The sequence below is a fragment of the Phascolarctos cinereus genome, unplaced genomic scaffold (genome assembly GCF_003287225.1).
Source record: "Phascolarctos cinereus isolate Bilbo 61053 unplaced genomic scaffold, phaCin_HiC Scaffold_4;HRSCAF=312, whole genome shotgun sequence".
NCBI lineage: Eukaryota > Metazoa > Chordata > Mammalia > Diprotodontia > Phascolarctidae > Phascolarctos > Phascolarctos cinereus.
This window is the reverse complement of record NW_027555847.1, coordinates 286,239,255-286,258,239: the sequence shown is the minus strand read 5'-3', so window position 1 is coordinate 286,258,239 and position 18,985 is coordinate 286,239,255. Positions and strand designations below refer to the sequence as shown.

The 18,985-nt window shown below is 37.2% G+C and overlaps 1 pseudogene; it reads left to right on the top strand.

The window, feature by feature from the left end:
- The window catches only part of LOC110222117 (pleckstrin homology domain-containing family A member 3 pseudogene), a 34,878-nt pseudogene extending 29,655 nt beyond the window's left edge, over nt 1-5,223 (top strand).
- The last annotated feature ends 13,762 nt before the right edge of the window (nt 5,224-18,985 follow it).

Here is an 18,985-nt window from a genome sequence, read left to right as displayed (position 1 = left end):
AAAAGGAATTTTCTTGCCATAGGTCTTTGAGGAACAACAATTTAGGTGGAGAACTTGCCTGGGCAAAAAATCTCCCACTGGGGTCTCTTGGCTTGCTGCTTCAAAGACTCTCATGTACCCAACAGGAGATTCTCAGACTCAGGGATGAACATCTTCAGATCAAAGAGCAGAAACTTCCCAGCTAGCTAATTAGTGCCCTTAGGCTTCATATTTTCTTTTGGTTAAACTTTTTGGTTTCTGGGCTTGGACTCTCCATGAACAATACCACTTCAGAGCAAAAATAAATAAATAAATAAATAAACAAGAAAATAAATAAATAAATAAATAAATAAATGGATAAATGAATGAATGAATGAATGAATGAATAAATAAATAGATAGATAGATAAATAGATAAATAAATAGATAAATAAATAAATAAATGAATGAATGAATGAATGAATGGTCTCTGAAGGCTAGACTATAAAAGAGATAATAGTTATTTGTCCATTACCTACTAAAGAGCTTTGAGGGGTTTTTTGGGGTTTTTTTAGGCAATTGGGGTTAGGTGACTTGCCCAAGGTCACACAGCTAGTAAGTGTAAAGTGTTTGGTCTGAGTTCAGATTTGAACTCAGGTCCTCCTGACTTCAGGGCTGGTGCTCTATCCACTACTCCACCTAGCTGCCCCCAAGAGCTTTGAGTTTTAAGGTGCCCCAATTTTCAAATCCTAAGCTTCTTCCTTTCTCTCAAGAAGACAGTGGGAGGGGAAATGTCAAGAAAACAATTCCAAGTTACCTCAACTTGCTTAACTTGGCTTTTTAATCCGTAAATATGACCCATTTGAGGCCTGAGAGGTACTTTTTTGTATGCCCATAGGTCTTGTTGTTGTTGTTGTTAACGTCTTAACACTTCTATTATATTATAAATTCTTTGCTGGTGGAAAATTGCATCCTGTCCATCTTGTATCCTCATGTTGTACCCAATGCAAAGAATTAACTAAATATGTGCTAGGCCCTTCAGGGGATAAGAAGATGAGCAAATATAGCCCCTATTCTCAAAAAGTTCATGATTCAGAAGAAGGAAAATTTGATGATGGTGATAGGTATTAGGGAGGCAGTAACACTTGAGAAGGGTCATGAAAATGGATGTGATTGATAGTCAGAGATGGAGAAGAGAAGCTCCCTGGCAGAACAAACATGAGCAAAGGAGAGATGAAAAGTCTTTGATGCTTGATCAGAAATAATAATTACCATTTACATTAATATAGAATTTTAAGCTTTACAAAGTGATTAAGAAGCAGTAGCTCATTTGTTCCTCATGCAGCTAAATCTCTGAGATTTGTGTTTGTGAAGTTGAAAGAGTGAGTCTCAAAGGAACACTACATGTATCAGACAAACTAACAGAAATATGCAAGACCCAGTGTAAAAGGCATCCCTCAATGTATAGTCAAAGGGCATGGACTAACAGTTCTCAAAAAAGAATTTCAGGTTAATTTAAGAATTGCAAACTCTTAACTGTTTGAAAGGTTTCTACAAATCACTATTAATATAAGAAATGCAAATCAAAACCACACTGAAGTATTATTTCATACCCAGAAAAGAGGCAAAGATGACAAAAAGATGAAAATAAATAATATTGTGGGGGCTTTAGATACAAAAGTGTTCTAATTTACTGTTGGTGGAGCTGTAAAGTAGTTCAATCATTCTTGAAAGCTATTTTCAATTATACTGAAAAAAGTACCAAAATGTTTGTACTTTTGTATTCAGAGATTTCACCGTCAGACATACCTCTCCAAGGAGATGTAAATATATGTGAAAATGTCAGAGATATAAATGAGGTCCCAATATACACCAAAATATTAATAGCACCTCTTTTCTAGTAGCAAATAACTTGAAACACAGGAGATGTCCTCTAATTGGGGAAGGATTAAATGATTTGTGGTTCATTAATTTAATGGAACACAATTATTGCACCTAAAAAATGATGAATTTGAAGAATTAAAAGAAATATGGGGAGACTTATAAACTTATGCAGAGTGAAGTAAGCCCAACACAGAAAACTAGATATGTGATAACTAGAAAAGGTAAGCAGAATAAATAAACAGCAAAATAAAATTCATAATAACAATATATAGTAAAATAAAATTCAATGCTATTTAATTATAATGGTCAAACTTGGCTCTGGAGAAGAATTAAAATGTAACTTCATTTCAGAGGTGGTAGACTATAGGTTTGGAATATTGTTTATGTTATCTGACTCAATTGACATACTGATTAGCTTCCCCTCTCCCCCTTTTCTTTTTTATTCTTCTATTATCTTTATGGCAAGGCTTGAACTGCTTTTTGTGTGTCACTAAAGTCCTTGGGAGGCATATTTCTCTTCAACTCAGGAAGACAGAAAACTGTTACTGTAATAAGAATTGGAGAGAAAAGTTTTCTTCTATAGAAACAATTAAAAATGTTGTAAGAAACTATGGAAAGAGTAATTGGAGGGAGAAGATATACTGATAGGAAGGAGGTGTCAGTGTTTGCCCCCAGCCATATTGGCAGCAATGATGCTGACTACAGGAGTCAGCTTTGTGATAGCAGCTTAACAATTTCCTTCCTTGGATTCATGCCTCAAAGGGAATTTGAGAGGTGAAAGCTAAAGGGGCAAAGTGGCAAGCAAAAAGACTTTTTTTTGTTTGTTTGTTTTTTAGTTAGGGCCACTCATCTACCCAAAAGGAATTCTGAGAAAAAAAAAAAAAGAAATAATACACTGTGGGGAATGTGGAGGAACCAGTGGCAGACCTCATCCTGCGCATTTCCTTGTGTCTCTTTGATTGTTGTATCAGGGCTTGAGACAGTTCTGGAAGCCACATAGAGGATTGGAACCTTCCCTAGTGCAGGGCTGGAATAACCAACCCCAGTCCATTATTAGAGAGTTTTCTCAAAGTAGCCACTCATACTGATAACAACACTCCCAAGATCAGAATTATTACAAATTTATGCTTTTCATCTGCCTTCATCAAACTACAAGCCTAACCTGTTGTGGCACCTAGTGTTACAACATTTTTAACAACTGATGGCTTGCTGTACTGGGGAGGTCTCATAAACTCAGAAATGAAGATAAAAGAAAAACAAAAGATAGCAAGAAAATAGATTAAAAGGGAAATTACCTGGCCCATTGGTTAAATCAGCCAAAATCTTTTGGCATCCTATATCTAGTATCATTCATTTATTAGCTATCCCTCTCATCTTTGCATCATGTAAAATTTAATAAAAATTTGTCTTTATCAAAATTTTTGATCAAAATGTTGAACAGAAAAAAGCCAAAAATAAGTATCTACTGGAATCCTAGTTTTAGGCTGACATTGATTGATTATTCAACATTCGTTGGATGAAACAATTCAACTCATTCTAAACCTTCCAAACCCTAAAATTGTTGAGCCCACATCTCTTCATTTGTCTACAATGATATCATGAGGGACCTTGTAAAAACGTGTTTCTGAAGTCCAACCATACTTTGTAATGTCATTTTCATGATTTATAAATCCAATACTGGTATAAAAATGTGAAATGAGGTTAGTTTATGTTATAGTTTGTGGTCTTGTCATCAATCAGTATGGTGGAGTCCTACTCCTGCAACAGGAATCTGGGGCAAAAGTCGTCTCCCCCCACCCTCTCAAGGCAAAAACATACTTTATAATTGGAGTCTGTGTTCTACTTCTCTAGTCTCCCACAACTATGGGATAGTGGAACAGGAAGTTCATTTGTTCACTATAAACCTCTCAATTAATTTTTTTTGGAGGCAATTGGAGTTTAGTGACTTGTTTGGGGTCACACAGCTAGTAAATGTCTAAGGCCGAATTTGAACTCAGGTCCTCCTTACTCCAGGGCCACTGAACCACCTACCTGCCCCTTCAATTTTAAAGTTAAATTTATTTTTAAACTAAAAATATGAAAATTACAAGAAAAATATGAATGCAACTTTCTACTTCTTTAATAGAGCTGCCTCTTCAAATTTGCAGGTTGGGAAGGAAAAAGGGAAAGGGGCAGGCAGGCAGGGAAGCGCCTAGGGCACTTTGGCTCAGGGCATGCGGCAGCAGTGGTGCGCAGGCTCAGGTTTCTGCTTGCCCACAGTCCGCGAGCCACGGAGGGGAATGATGAGGCCAGCGCCCCTCTGCTGCCCAGCTGCTATTGCCGGGGGCCGAGACTGCACAGACCTTCCCAGTGCGCTAGGTTAACTTTGATCGCGGCAGCTTCTGCCCCAACTGAAGGTACAGATCCCGGGGAGGGGCAGCCAGAGTGGGAACAGCAGTGCCTGGAGAGGAGCAGGCCGAGCCCAGGGCCCCTGCGAGGAGGATGCGCAGCACCCGGGCTCTGAAGGGTGGAAGGGGTTCAGTACAAGTGGAGCAATTATCTCCCAGATTGGCAACCTCGCTGGTTTGTTTTAAATGATGGGATATTATCTTATGATTCACAGGATGATGTGTGCAAGGGGAGCAAAGCAAGCAGATAGATGGCAGTTTGTGAAATTAAAGTCCACCCGGCAGACAATTCAAGAACGGAATTAATCATTCCGGTGGAGCAGCATTTGTACGTGGAAGCTGTGAATGCCGCTGAGAGGCAGAGGGCTAGTCGGTCTGGGCAGTGTGAAAGCTTGTTTGACTGACACTAGAGCAAAAAAGGAAAAAGAAATAAGTGAAACCAATGATTCTCTGAAAACCCAAATGTCTGAAGTTTGCCTCTACTGTGACCTCTTAATACAGCAAGTTCATAGCATACAAGAATTTGTCCATCATGATGACATTCATTCAACCCCCACTGTAGAGAACGTGAACAAAGCTTCATCTCTGCTTAGTGTCACATGTAACACATTCATTGCCACACTCAAAGAATGTGTGACGATAGCAAATGCCAAGTTTAAACCAGAGATGTTTCCACTTGCCTCATCTAGATCCTTTAGTTTTTCCTGTTATCACCTTCATCTGTTCAAATAATGAAACATTCCATCAGCCACCCTGGTTCTTTACAGCTGGGAGACGAGTAGTCGCACTGTGAAAGAACCAGGGCCTTCACTTCACTGAATGTCCCAAAGGTGAAGAAGAAGCTACTGTAAACAGAGTATCATTGAACTCTTCTTCACTGTTCCAAAAACATTCTCAATGGAGATTTGGCATCAGCAGCCATTCCTGAAGAAAACAGAATTATGTTCAAAAAAAGACCTGAATTGGAAAATGTTCTTCCATCCTTCTCTTCCTGAGGAAACTGAAATGTCCAACTTTCTCTAAGTATTGCTATGCAAGAGCTGCTGTAGTTATATTGTTGTTATAGGGAGTAAGATTTTTCCCCCTTTAATTAGAAGGATTTCTCTGCACTTTATAGAATAATGCAAAAAAAAATTACAAAAAACCTTGGAAGTATATTTTATCTTTATATAATTTATTTGCAAGAGTATTTTCCTAATAACTTCACAATTTTAATGTGTATCTCTTTCTTTGAACAAGTGGTGGTTTGATATTTACCAGGGCTGGGGAACCTGTGGCCTTGAGGCCACATGTGGCTTTCTAGGTCCTTGGGTGTGGTCTTTTGACTGAGTCCAAGCTTTATAGAACAAATTCTTTTATTAAGGAGATTTGTTCTGTGAAGTGTGGATTCAGTCAAAAGGCCATACTTGAAACCTAGAGGGCTACATGTGGCCTCTAGGCCCCAGGCTCCCCACCTGCGATTAGTCATTTATGAAGATAAATATAGATTAAAAATAAGTGTGAAGGACTGATGGCATTGTCAGTTTGTACTGTTGCTTTATAAACATGGAGCCTTTTGCATAGGTTTCATTCTGACAGGGGTATGAAATATATTATTGTTCCATGGACCAACTAGTTACTTACCCCCATTAAAAACGTATTACCGACATCAGTGGGCAATAATCACATTGTCTTCCTTGAAGACAAAAAAGAACAAATAATAATATCTTAACATATCTTTAGCCCGAGTGGCATGAAATATCAAGTATCTTTTTTTTTTTTTAATAAACCCAGACTGTGTTGTCATTCAGATGTTGGAATGGCATTCCTGAATTGTTGATACCAAACTGTTGATCTGAAGTATTTAATTTCCATTTATTTATTACTTTCTGCTGCATCAAAAAGAGAAGATAGCATTCTCATTTGTGACCAACCAAATTTAAGGTATGCATTTGTTGTTATTTGCATTGTAGCAGAAAAAGAAGTTAATGTTGCAGTGAATTTGTTGATTTTAAAAGAGAGAAATAAAATTATGTTTTTGTGGGGGGGAAAAATTGCAGGCTGAGCCATTGAGGGGATAATTGACCTAAGATCAGAGTGCTCTTTGGGTCAACATTTTTAAAACTGTAATTCATGACCCCCCACTTATGGGTTTTACCTTCAATAGTACGTCAGTTGATACAAATAACTCAAAATAATAGAATAGACTAAAATGGCATAGCAAGAACAGGAGTATTAAAAAAATCACTCTATAAACATGAAGTTTACTATCTTGTCAATACACACAACATCAGTGGAAAAAGCGGACCCAAGGAGAGTATATAGTAGTAGAAATGCACATACACACCTAACCATTGGCCAAGGCAATTCACATCTCTGCCCTTGAAGGTCCCTGATGTACCTCTCTCCTAGTGGTGTTCTCATTTTCACCTTCCGGACTCAATGTCCCCGCTGGACAAGTCTTAGTGTTTGTTCCTCTCACAGTTTCATTCCTGAATTTCAAGACTCCTGACCACCAGAACCCCCCACAACAGCTGTCTAATGAATGCAGCACCTCCTATCAGAGAGTTATTCTACTCCAAGGAATAATTGCTGATGAGGCATTTAGAGGAGAATAATTTCCTCCTCCTCCCCACCCCCCCTTGATGCACTCTGCTGGAAATGAAAGAGTATTCAAGAACTCAGGTCTTACTTCATAGTTGAGTGTTTCCTTCTCTGGCAGACATTATAGACTGACTTATCATAGCAGCTGGGGAGGAACTTCTTCATATCACTTAAAGGGACTACACTATGAAAAATGCTTCTACTTCCTTTACAAGCTATTAAGAGGCCACTCAAAGTAAACATCCTTTATAATCTATGAACAGTTGTCTTTGGATGTGAGCCACTGAAGGTGTACCCTTTACATGGTAAAAAGAATCTACTAGAAATCTGAAAGGGGTCCACCCTTTAAAAGGTGTAAATAACACTTCTTTAACACCTCATTGTTTCTGTTACAAGATCTTAACTCCAGTGATTTCTTCAAGGAAACTGAGGGGAACTTAATTAATCAGAGATTTTCAAAGGAATCTCTCCCTCTACCCCTGCCCTACACCCATCCCTGCTATTAAACAGGGGTGGGGAACCTGTGGCCTCAGGCCACATGTAGTCCTCTAGATCCTCAAGTGGCCTTTTGTGGCTCATTCAGTCAAAGGACCACACTTAAGAACCTAGAGGGTCACATGTGGCCTCAAGGCCATAGTTTCACTACCCCTGACTAAGCAGATTTCATTTAGTAATTTGTAATCTCCATCCCAGTTCTAATAATACATAATTTTAAAGTATATATTGAACCTCTGTCATCTACAAAATATTTCAACTTGCTGTGTGTGACTTACAAATATGTGGAGTTATAAACTCATACTATGGGAAAGTAAGATTTAAAACCATCTATAGACAGAAATGATTATGAGTGAAAAGGTCTTGTCATTCCTGAACATTTAAGTCCCCCTGAAAAGAGAATATTGTACTCACATAATCTCTACTACTGCAGTGGAAATTCACATGACCTTTTGGTTTCACTTCACTTTGAGAATATATTCCAGCAATTAAGTGCCTTCAGGGTTGATGATAAATAATCAAGTCAGAGAAGACATTCTTTTCATTCCAAATTTCCCAAGACTGTTGTCATTGCTGACAATGACATCATTATATGGTAAAGAACCAGAAAAGGTGAAAGTTTAATGAGATAATTGAGAATCATTTCACTTTTCTAGAGTGAAAAAATTCTAGAGTGACAAATTCCTACAATTCAGACTAACCTTAATTTTCACCTAAGAAAAATATGAAAAGTGTAGTATTAAACATAGAAAAGCAAATGGGTAAAAATGATATTTATAGGCTCTTAGAACTAAATGAGACCTTAGAGATTACCTAGTCTAACTCCCTCATTTTACAATAATAATAATAATAATAGCTAGCGTTAATGTAGCACTTTAAAATGTTATCTTATTTTATCCAGACAACAATTCTTGGATGTAGGTGCTATTATCATCCCTATTTTGCAGATGAGGAAACTGAGGCAGACTAGTTAAGTGACTTACTCAGGGTCACAGCTAGTAAGTGTCTGAGTCAAGAATGAAGTCAGATTTAGTTGACTCCAAGAAGAGCACTCCACTGCCTGTGTATGAGGAAACTGAAATTTGTAGAGGTGAAGTGACTTTCTCAAGATCAAATAATGTTAGTTAAAATTTGACCCATGTCAACTAACTCATAATCCAATACTCTTTCCATGGTAACGCAATTGTTTCCATAATACTACTGTAAATAAAATATCCAACAATCTTCTATTATCTCATAAGCCCTCTCCCAAAGAAAATTTATATGCACAGGAGAGATAAAATACATTATCAACATCTAAGGCATAGTGAATAGAGATACAGACTTGGAGACAGTAAGATTTCAGTTCAGGTCTTGCCTCTGACACAGATTGGTGGAGTGATCCTCAGCAAGTCACTTAACTCCTCAATGGAGCTCTCTAAATCTTGAAATAGTTGCTGATCTGCAAAGAAAGTTACCTCACAGAGAATTACCTTCATCATTAGTCTCTAAAGTGTCATGGCCCAAGGGACAGTATTGGGTATCCCGGGGGTATGCCAACTGAAGGGTGGAAAGTTGGATTACTTTTCATCCTCCCCATGATAGCAAATCATAGGCTTATCTACAATACAAATGCATCACCCCCTTCACTTTTTATCATTCCCTATCCTTGCCTTAACACTCCCCCACTTTACATTCCCCATGCCTCTCTTTTCTACCACTGACCTCTCTTTACTAAATATTGCCTTACTAAATATTGCTCCCTCAGGGTGTTAGACCTTACGTAAAATCCAATGGCAGCATCACAAGCCAAATTCTCTGTCTTCCGCTCAATAAACACATCTCCCCCAGATTTTGTGGCTATACAAATTGTCTAGCAGTAGATAAATTGTAGCCCAGTCATTTGACTAGTGACTAACAGCCACATTCCTCTTCGTTTTGTGTGGTACAAAGTTAATTGCACAGAATAAGCAAATTTGACCCCATGTCAATTAACTCCTACTCCATTGCTCTTTGGCATGGATTAGAAATTAATTCAGGCTATTCAGTAGAAGATCAAATACTGAAGCTGAAACTTAAATACTTTAGCCACATAATGAGAAGAAAGGATTCATTGTAAGAGTCTGAGGTTGGGAAAGATTGAAGGCAAAAGAAGAAGGAGACAGCAGAGGATTGGATGGATAGTGTCGTGGAAACACTGAACATGGATTTGTACAAACTTCAAGAGATAGTGAAGGATAGAAGGGCATGGCAAGCCTTGGTCCATGGGCTCATGAACAGTTAGACACAACTGAATGACAGAAAAACAACAACAGAAGTTGTATCACATATCTCATTAGGAAAACTTGCCTCTCAAACCCACTTCTATTCTGGATCCTCCTTCTTTCAATTCAGTACTATATTTTGAGGTACTCAGCTGTATGACCTTGTTGTTATTCTTAAATCAGCGTTCTCCCTCATCCCAACACCCCACATATCCAATCAAATCAAATCTTGCTATTTTTATCTCTACTGCTTCTCTAACAACTTACTCCTCTATACTCACATGGATGCTTTAGCTCAGTGCTCAGCACACAATGAAGGATTTAATAAGTGTGAGTTGACTGACTGACCACCTTGGTCTAGGACATCATAACCTAGACAATTATAATAGACTTCCATTTTTTTCTCTGCTTCAAGCTTCTCTTCACTTCAATACATACTTAATACAGCTGCCAAAGTCATGTTCCTAAAGCTCAGGAAAGCTCACATCAACACCCTCTTCAGTAAACTCTACTGGTTCACTGTTGTCTTTAGAATTAAACATTATTCCGTCTTTATTTTATCTTCTTCCACTCCAGTTCCCTTTTATATGTTATCTTTCCCCCAAACAGAATGTAAATTTCTTGTGGGGTAGGGACTGTCTTTTTGCTGGTTTGTTCACACCTATGCTCTCAGATTAAAACTGTATCTGAGACATAGTAAATGTTCTGTTTATCTGTCTCTGTCTATCATTATCTATATTTTTGTATAACTGTTATAATGTGTGTAACTATTTGCACAGTAGTACAGTCATGTAATTTATAATTAAGAAAATATACACATATTAGGGTGTATACTCAATTAATTAATTCAGTATGTAATCAAAAAAGTTTAAAGAAAGTGTTTGGCAATGAAATCAGGTCAGGTTAAAAAAAGAAAAAGAAAAATCTAAGAATCCTCCTTTAAGTGTGCAATTTTTCCAGTCTATCAGCTACCAAATAATTTTCTATTATACTCTATAGTAATACATGACACTTATCTTGCTCCTGATCCCAAATATCATGTTATTCTTCTGGTTGACACTATGGAGCAATTCATTGTGAGAAAGTTTCTTAAAAGGATAGTGGGAAAAGAATATTGCAGAAACTCAGAGTTGGAAGAGACCCAGGGTCCATGTAGTTGAACACATTCCTGAATAAGAACGACCTTTGTACCATCCCCTTGATTGAGGTCATCTAGCCTCCATTTGAAGATGTCCATCAAGGGAGAACCCTCTACCAACAAAAGGCACCCATCTCACTTTAAAATAACTTTAATTGGAAGTTTTCCAAAACATCAAGTTAAATTCTACTTATTTGTAATATTACTCTATTGTTATTAGTTCTGCACCCCTGTGGCCAAGTAGAACAAGTCTTATCTGACTTCAGTGACTGAATTCAAATACTTGGAAATAGCTATTTTGTTCTGCTTAAATTTTCTCTTCTCCAGTATAAATTTTCCAATTTTCTTTAACTAGTCTTCGTGTAGTTTTTTGGTTCCCTCAGTTTCTTCACTCAACACCTTGGTTGCCCTCAATAGATGCACTACAGCTAATCAGTTTCCTTGTTGAAATATGATTCTCAGAACTGGATGCAGTGGGAGGATCAGGAAAGGCCTCATCATCTAGTAGGTGGCACTGATATGAGGTGGGAAAGAAACTAGGGGGTCAGACATGGAGATAGCCAATGAAAGGCACAGGGAAAGGAGACTGGATGTCATTTATGAAGAATAGCAAAAAGGCCAGTTTTGATAAACCAATGAGTCTTTGAAAGGGAATGATGTAAATCAAGTCTAAAAGGGCATATTAAAGCCAGGTAATGAAAGACTTTAAATTCTGGACAGGAATTTTTATTTGATCCTACATGAAATAGGGAGCGAATGAGGTTTATTGAGTTTGAAATGACATGTTTAAACCTGTGTTTTATGAATATCACTTTGGCAGTTCTGTAGAGCAGCAGATCTCAAAGTTTTTAGCTCTAGGATCTTTATATATACTTAATTTTTTTTGAGGACTCCAAAGAACTTTTGTTTATGGGGGTTATATCTATTGTATTTAATACATGAAAAATTAAAATTGATAATATTTTAAAAGATGTATTGATTCATTTTGAGATAACAATAATAAACCTATCACATATTAACAAAATAACACTTCACAAAAAATAATTATATTTTCCAAAACAAAAAAAGCAAGGACAGCACATTATTTTATTGGAAATCTCTTTAATGTCTGGCTTAATAGAAGAAATTCAAATTCTAATATCTTCTTTTGCATTCTAGTCTGTTTAATAGGTTGTTTCAGTTGAAGTATAGGGGAAAAAAATCTGGCTTCACATAGATGGGTAGGTGAAAAAGAGAGGACTATTTTAACAGCCTTTACAAGTAATTGTCCATATTCTTCTTTGATACTACATCAAAACTCAACAAGTGGTAGTTTTTTGAAGGTTAGTTGAAATTTGAAATCTGAAACCATATCAATGAACTTTTCATACTCTGCTACATTAAAATTCATTGATTTGTTTTGTACTTTGAATGGATCTCTTACCCATTCAGGATTATGCAACATCATGCATTGGTTATTTAGAAAATATTGGTTTACTATATTATGCAGATCTTCCAAATGTTGAGATATTTAATGATACAATATTAAAAATCAATTGTTAATATTATCATTAATGCCATCAGAAAAAAAAATATTGAAATATCTGGACTCTGTCAAGTTCACAGTGGAGTACACAAGTTTTCTAAAATTTTAATTTTCATTTGAAAGCTTGAATTTTATTCATTGACAACAAATATTTTAATTGTTTTCCCTGCAGTGATAAACTCACTTGGTGCATGGTTTGTGTTTTGCTTTGTTTAGTTTTTATGAAAATGTCTACCAAGCGTCCAAGTCTGAATAACCATAGCCTTTCAGTTGTTCTTCCATGTTTGATGAAAACTAGTAGCTTGTTCAGCTTGGAACTCAGCATTATATAAGTGTTTTTCCTCAAGACAATCAATGTACTTCTTTCCATAAACAAAAGAAGTACTGTATGTGGACTTCCTATTTTATTACCCAGAAGAGAAAAAAAAAGATGTGTATTGAAGGGCTCAGACTTAATAAAATTAATATTTTAATTGCTACATCAAGAACAATATTAGGTGAAACCAGCATTTTTTTTTTTTTGCAGCAAGTGAAGAACACAATGACCTCTGGTACAATTGATGCCATTGGATGAATTTGTGCTAAGACACTAAGTTTTACCCACCATTGCTTTTGTACAATCAGCACAAATGTCACCAGTTTTGCAATATAAACCATGAGATTTAAAAAAAGATTTTATTCAATACTTTCAGCATTTCATCATCACTTGTGTTTGTGGCCAAGATCTCATATTAAATAAGATCTTTTTCGGAGAATTAGTTGGTGCTGATACTGAATGAATACAAGCAAAACAAGTCTAGCCATGTCTGCAGCTTAATCTCATTTATAAAACAGAAATAGAATTATGCAGATGAGATATTAACTCAAACTTCATGTTTGCAGCTAAATATTTATTTTTTTAATATAAATTTATTTATTTTTAGTTTTCAAAATTTACTTCCACAAGACTTTGAGTTCCAAATTTTCACCCCATCTCACCCCGCCCCCCCCAAGATGGCATGCATTCTGAATATCCCTTCCCCTAGTCTGTCCTCTCTTCTACCTCTTTCCCCCTCCTTCTCTTATCCCCTTCCTCTTCTATTTTCCTGTAGGGCAGGATAGACTTCTGTATCCCATTTCCTGTATTTCCCAGCAGCATGTGAAAACATTTTTTTAAACATATGTTTTTAAAACTTTGTTTCAGATTTTCTCTCTTCCTCCCTCCCCACCCCGCCTCATTGAAAAGGCAAGCAACTCAAAATAGGTTGTACACGTGCAGTTATGCAAAACACTTCCATAGTAGACATGTTGTGAAAAACTAACTCCATTTTCCTTAATCCTATCCTGCCCTCCCATTTATTCTATTCTTTTTTTTGACCCTGTCCCTCCTCAGAAGTATTTACTTCTGATTACCCCTTTCCCAATCTGCCCTCCTCTCTATCATCCCCTGCTCTCTTGTCCCCTTCTCCCCTATTTTCCTGTAGGGTAAGACAGATTTCCATACCCAATTGAATGTGTATGTTATTCCCTCCTTAAGCCAAATCCTATGAGAATAAGATTCACTCATTCCCTCTCACCTTCCCCGTTTCCCTCCACTGTAAGAGACTTTTCTTTTCTGTTTTTTTTGTGAGATAATTTACCCCATTCTACCTCTCCCTTTCTTCTTCTCCGAGTATAATCCTCCTTCATCCCTTAATTTTATTCTCCTGATAAGACCCCTTATTCTTCAACTCACCCTGTGCCTTCTATCTATCTATCTATATACATACAATAATTTTTTTCCTCCAACTACCCTAATACTGACAAAGTCTCATGAGTTATAAATATCATCTTTCCATGCAGGAATGTAAACAGTTCAATCTTAATAAGTCTCTTATGATTTCTCTTTCCTGTTTACCTCTTCATGTTCCACTTGAGTCCTGTATTTGAAAGTCAAATTTTCTATTCAGCTCTGGTCTTTTCATCAGAATGCTTGAAAGTCCTCTATTTCACTGAATGATTTTTTCTCCTGAAGGATTATACTCAGTTTTGCTGGGTAGGTGATTCTTGGTTGTAATCCTATCTCCTTTGTCCTCTGGAATATTACATTCCATGCCCTGCAGTTCTTTAATGTAGAAGTTGCTAAATCTTGTGTTACCCTGACTGTGTTTCCACAGTACTTGAATTGTTTCCTTCTGGCAGCTTGTAATATTTTCTTCTTGACCTGGGAACTATGGAATTTGGCTACAATATTCCTAGGAGTTTTCTTTGGGGGATCTCTTCCAGGAGGGGATTGTGGATTCTTTCAATTTCTATTTTGCCCTCTGTTTCTAATATATCAGGGCAGTTTTCCTTGATAATTTCTTGAAAGATGATGTCTAGGCTTTTTTTTGATCATGGCTTTCAGATAGTCCAATAATTTTTAAATTCTCTTCCTGGATCTATTTTCCAGGTCAGTTGTTTTTCCAATGAGATATTTCACATTGTTTTCTAATTTTTCATTCTTTTGGATTTGTTTTAAAGTGTCTTGATTTCTCATAAAGTCACTAGCTTCCAATTGCTCTAATTTTTAAGGAAGTATTTTCTTCGGTAAGCTTTTGGACTTCCTTTTCCATTTGGTCAATTTTTCTTTTTAGGGCATTTTTCTCTTCATTAGCTTTTCGGACCTCTTTTGCCATTTGGGTTAGGCTATTTTTAAGGTGTTATTTTCTTCAGTATTTTTTTGGGTCTCCTTTAGCAAGCTGTTGACTTGTTTTTCATGATTTTCTTGCATCACTCTCATTTCTCTTCCCAGTTTTTCCTCTACTTCCCTTACTTGCTTCTCAAAATCCCTTTTGAGCTCTTCCAAGGCCTGGGAGTGATTCATATTTTTCTTGGAGGCTTTGGATGTAGGAGTTTTGACTTTGTTGTCTTCTTCTAGTTGTATATTTTGATCTTCTTTTTCACCAAAGTAAGATAATATAGTCTGACTCTTTTTGCACTGCTTGCTCATGATCCCAGCCAATTACTTGAGTTTTAAACTCTTTGTTAAGGTACGAGTCTTCTTCCAATGTGGAGAATGTACTGTCCCAAGCTTCAGGGGTTTGTAGAGATATTTTCAGAGATGCTTGTAGGGACTTGTAAATTTTCAGTTCTTCCAAGGTGGTATGATAAGGGGCGAGGTGTTTACTCCTTTCCTGGCCAGTGACCACAAGTATTCCTTTCTGTTTTGTAACTGTGAGGAGGGGTGCCTCTTCACAGCCACTACAAGCTCTGCCACACCAGCACTCCTCCTCACCCCAGCATCACTGCCCAGAACTGTGACCCAGATCCAAACACTGGCAAAGAAAGAGATTCCTGCCTCAGCACTGGCAAAGAGATCCCTGCAATCCCTCTCTGATCAGCCAGTGGATTCCGCCTCAGTCTGTGGGCTGGAAGCTCAGGAAGCAGCTGCCCCACCCCTCAGGCCACGCTCTTGGGGAATGGAACTGAGACCCCACCTGCCTCTCTCAGCACTGACAGAAACAGACTTTTCCCACTGATCTTCTAAGTTGTCTTTGGCATTAATGGATTGAGGAGTCTGGAAAGCTCCACAGCTGCCCGCGATTCAGTCCTCAGTCCAGGTTTGCTGCGGCCTGCGCACCCACGCTGTGCTGTGCCCCACTCCCAGCCCTGTACGATACACCTTTCTGATGGATCATCCAGGTTGTCTTGGGCTGGAAATTTGTTTCACTCTGTCTTTCTGTGGGTTCTGCTGCTTCAGAATTTGTTTAGAGCCATTTTTTATGAGTATTTGGAGGGGTTTTGGGGAAAGCTCACGCAAGTCACTGCTTTCACTCCGCCATCTTGACTCCAGCTAAATCTTTAATTCAGTTCATATAGCTCCTGGAAAACTCCACTGTACACCATGAATGAATGAAATTAAAAAAGGCAAGTGTTTTAGTATTATTATGAAAATAATTTCGATCTTTTGGATCTCCTGAAAACATCTTGGGAACCAAGGAATCAGGGATCCCTGGACCACACTTCGAGAATTATTGGTGTAAAGGATAGATTGGAAAGGCTGTGTCAGAAGGACACTAAGACTCTTCTCTTCCTCACTCTTGATACTATATCTCTAGTTTTAGAAACTTCCTTTTCATTCTCTAAAATCTTCAATAGCTCTTATTGCCTTCTAAGTAAAGTTCAGAGCCATCTGTCTGACACTGAGGCCCCCTACAATCTGGTGCTATCTTATCTTTCAAACCTGATTGTATATTATGTTTCTCTCCATGTACTGTATTCTAGAAAAACCAGAAGACTATTACCCAAACACATCCCACAATTATATATTTTTAATTTTTCTTATACTTTTCCATATGTCTGGGATGTTTTGTGTCTTCTTTTCACCTAACGAATGCCTAGTAATCATTTTAATGCAACTCAAATGTCACTGTGAGGAAATTTAAATGAAATACCAAAAAAGGAACATACATGTTCAATGTTCACAAGGCAGGCAGTTTATTAGTCATGGACATACAAGCATACAGCTGAAAAGCTCTTCAGTTCCATGAATAAGCACAGTATAACTGAGATGGATACCCCTATTGATAGAAATTACAGAACTCTTATATATGATAGTTATTTCTGGGCCAGTTTAAAGAGACCAATTGGGGAGAGCACATTGGAAATAATCAGTCAGCCGGTAGCTTAGACCATATCTTCTCTTATTCATTAGAAAGGCATTGTGACTAGCAAAGTTTGCTAACTTGGAAAAATTTTGCTAAACTGATTATGATCAAAGGCCTCTTGAATTTCTTGCCTACATGAAACTGACTAATCTTGTTATTGGGTACATAGGAACTTCCCAGTAAATAGGCAGGACAATTAGTGGTCAACATGGGAGCAGTTCTATCTGCTAGGGCCTAGCAGCAGGCCAATCCTCACAGTCACCTAAGTCTTTCCTGATGCCTTTTTGGTAATAATGTTCCCTCACACCTTACAAGGCACTTTACTTTTTTCTCTCTAATATTTTTCTCATATAATTTAACTTACAGATAGCTGAATATCAGTACTCTGTATCTCTCACTACAACCACCACCACTCCCATTTGACTGGCATATCTCTGTGTCTTTTTTTTTTCCTTCTTTTGTTTTCCTTTATATTCTCTTTCAAATTTTTTTTTTATTTAAGTTATACGACTTATCTCAGAATGTCCAGGAGGACAAACTTCAGCACTTACAGGTAAAAATGTTTGTGTTCAACATATCATAACCAGTTCTCTAAGCTTCCAAGTTGATTCACATTACAGAGCTTTATTTTCTTGGTCACTCCCTGTTTTTTTAAATATTTAATTTTTCCAATTACATGTAAAAAATTAACATTCATTTAAAAAATTTTTGAATTCCAAATTTTCTTCCCCCTCCTCCTCCCCCTCTTATTGAGAAGATAAGCAATTTTATATAGGTTGTACAGTCATGAGGAAAATATTTACATATATGATGTTGTGAAAGAAAACAAAAAAAAACCAAGGAGAATAAATAAAGTTCAAAAAAAAGTTTGCTTCATTTTGCATTCAGACTCCATCAGTTCTTTCTTTGGAGGTGAATAGCATTTTTCATCATAAGTCCTTCAGAATTTTCTTGGATCATTGCTGAGAATAACTGTCATTCACAACTTACCATAGCAAAATTTTGCTGTTACTGTATATACTCTTTTCCTGGTTCTGTTCATTTCATTTTGCATCAGTTCATGTAAGACTTTCCAGGTTTTTCTGAAACCACCCTGCTCACCATTTTTAATAGCACAATAGTATTCCATTGAACTGATATGCTACAATTTGTTCAGCCATTCCCCAATTGGACATCCCCTCAACTTCCAATTCTTTACCAAAAGAGAAAAAAAGATCTAGAAATATTTTGGTACATATAGGTCTTTTTATTTTTTTTTATCTCTATGGGATATAGCCCTAGTAGAGTTATTGCTGGGTCAAAGGGTGTGCACAGTTTTATAGCCCTTTGGGCATCGTTCCTAATTGCTTTGCACAATGGTTGAATCAATTTACAAGTCTAACTGTTGGGGTGCTTGGGTGCTTATGCTTAGGTGCTTATGTTTGGGTGCTTGTACTCAGACCCCAATTTCTCCCTAGCCTCAGAAACACTGTCCCTTGATAATCATTTAAGTTCTGAGTGAACTAAAAACACCCCTTCCTGTGTCAAGCAAATTCCAGGACCAGATAGAGCTGATCAGTATTCTTCCTGTTTGTTATCACTGGGCCCAGGATGTCTGGGACCAGATACTCTCTTGAATAATGGGATTTTTCTTATCTTGAGTTTCAACTGAGAACTAACCTCTCCTTAACCACTCTCTCATCCTACCCCGATTCACCTAGTTAGCATATTGGGAACATGTTTTATTGTATTTTATCCTATATAAACTTTAACTGTACCTCTCTAAGGTTGCAGGATCCTTTAAGAATCCTTGCCCACTGAAAAGCTTAACAATAAATCTTTGCCACCTTGAATTAAAGAATGCTTTAGTCTGTGAATTCCTTCCAGACGGCCCGTCCTGTACTCTGGTCTTTGAGGGGTCACAACCTCTCAACCTCTCAGCCCGCAACACAACAACTATACTTTCAGTGTCCTAATTTTCTTTCTCACATCCCTCTTAATACTTGTCATTTTCCCTTTCTATCATATTAGCCAATCTGATAGGTATGGGTACCTCTGAGTCATTTTAATTTGCATTTCTCTAATCAATAGTAACTTAGAGCATTTTTTCATATGACTACAGATAATTTGATTTTTTCATCTGAAAACTACCTCTTCATATCCTTTGACCATTTATCAATTAGAAAA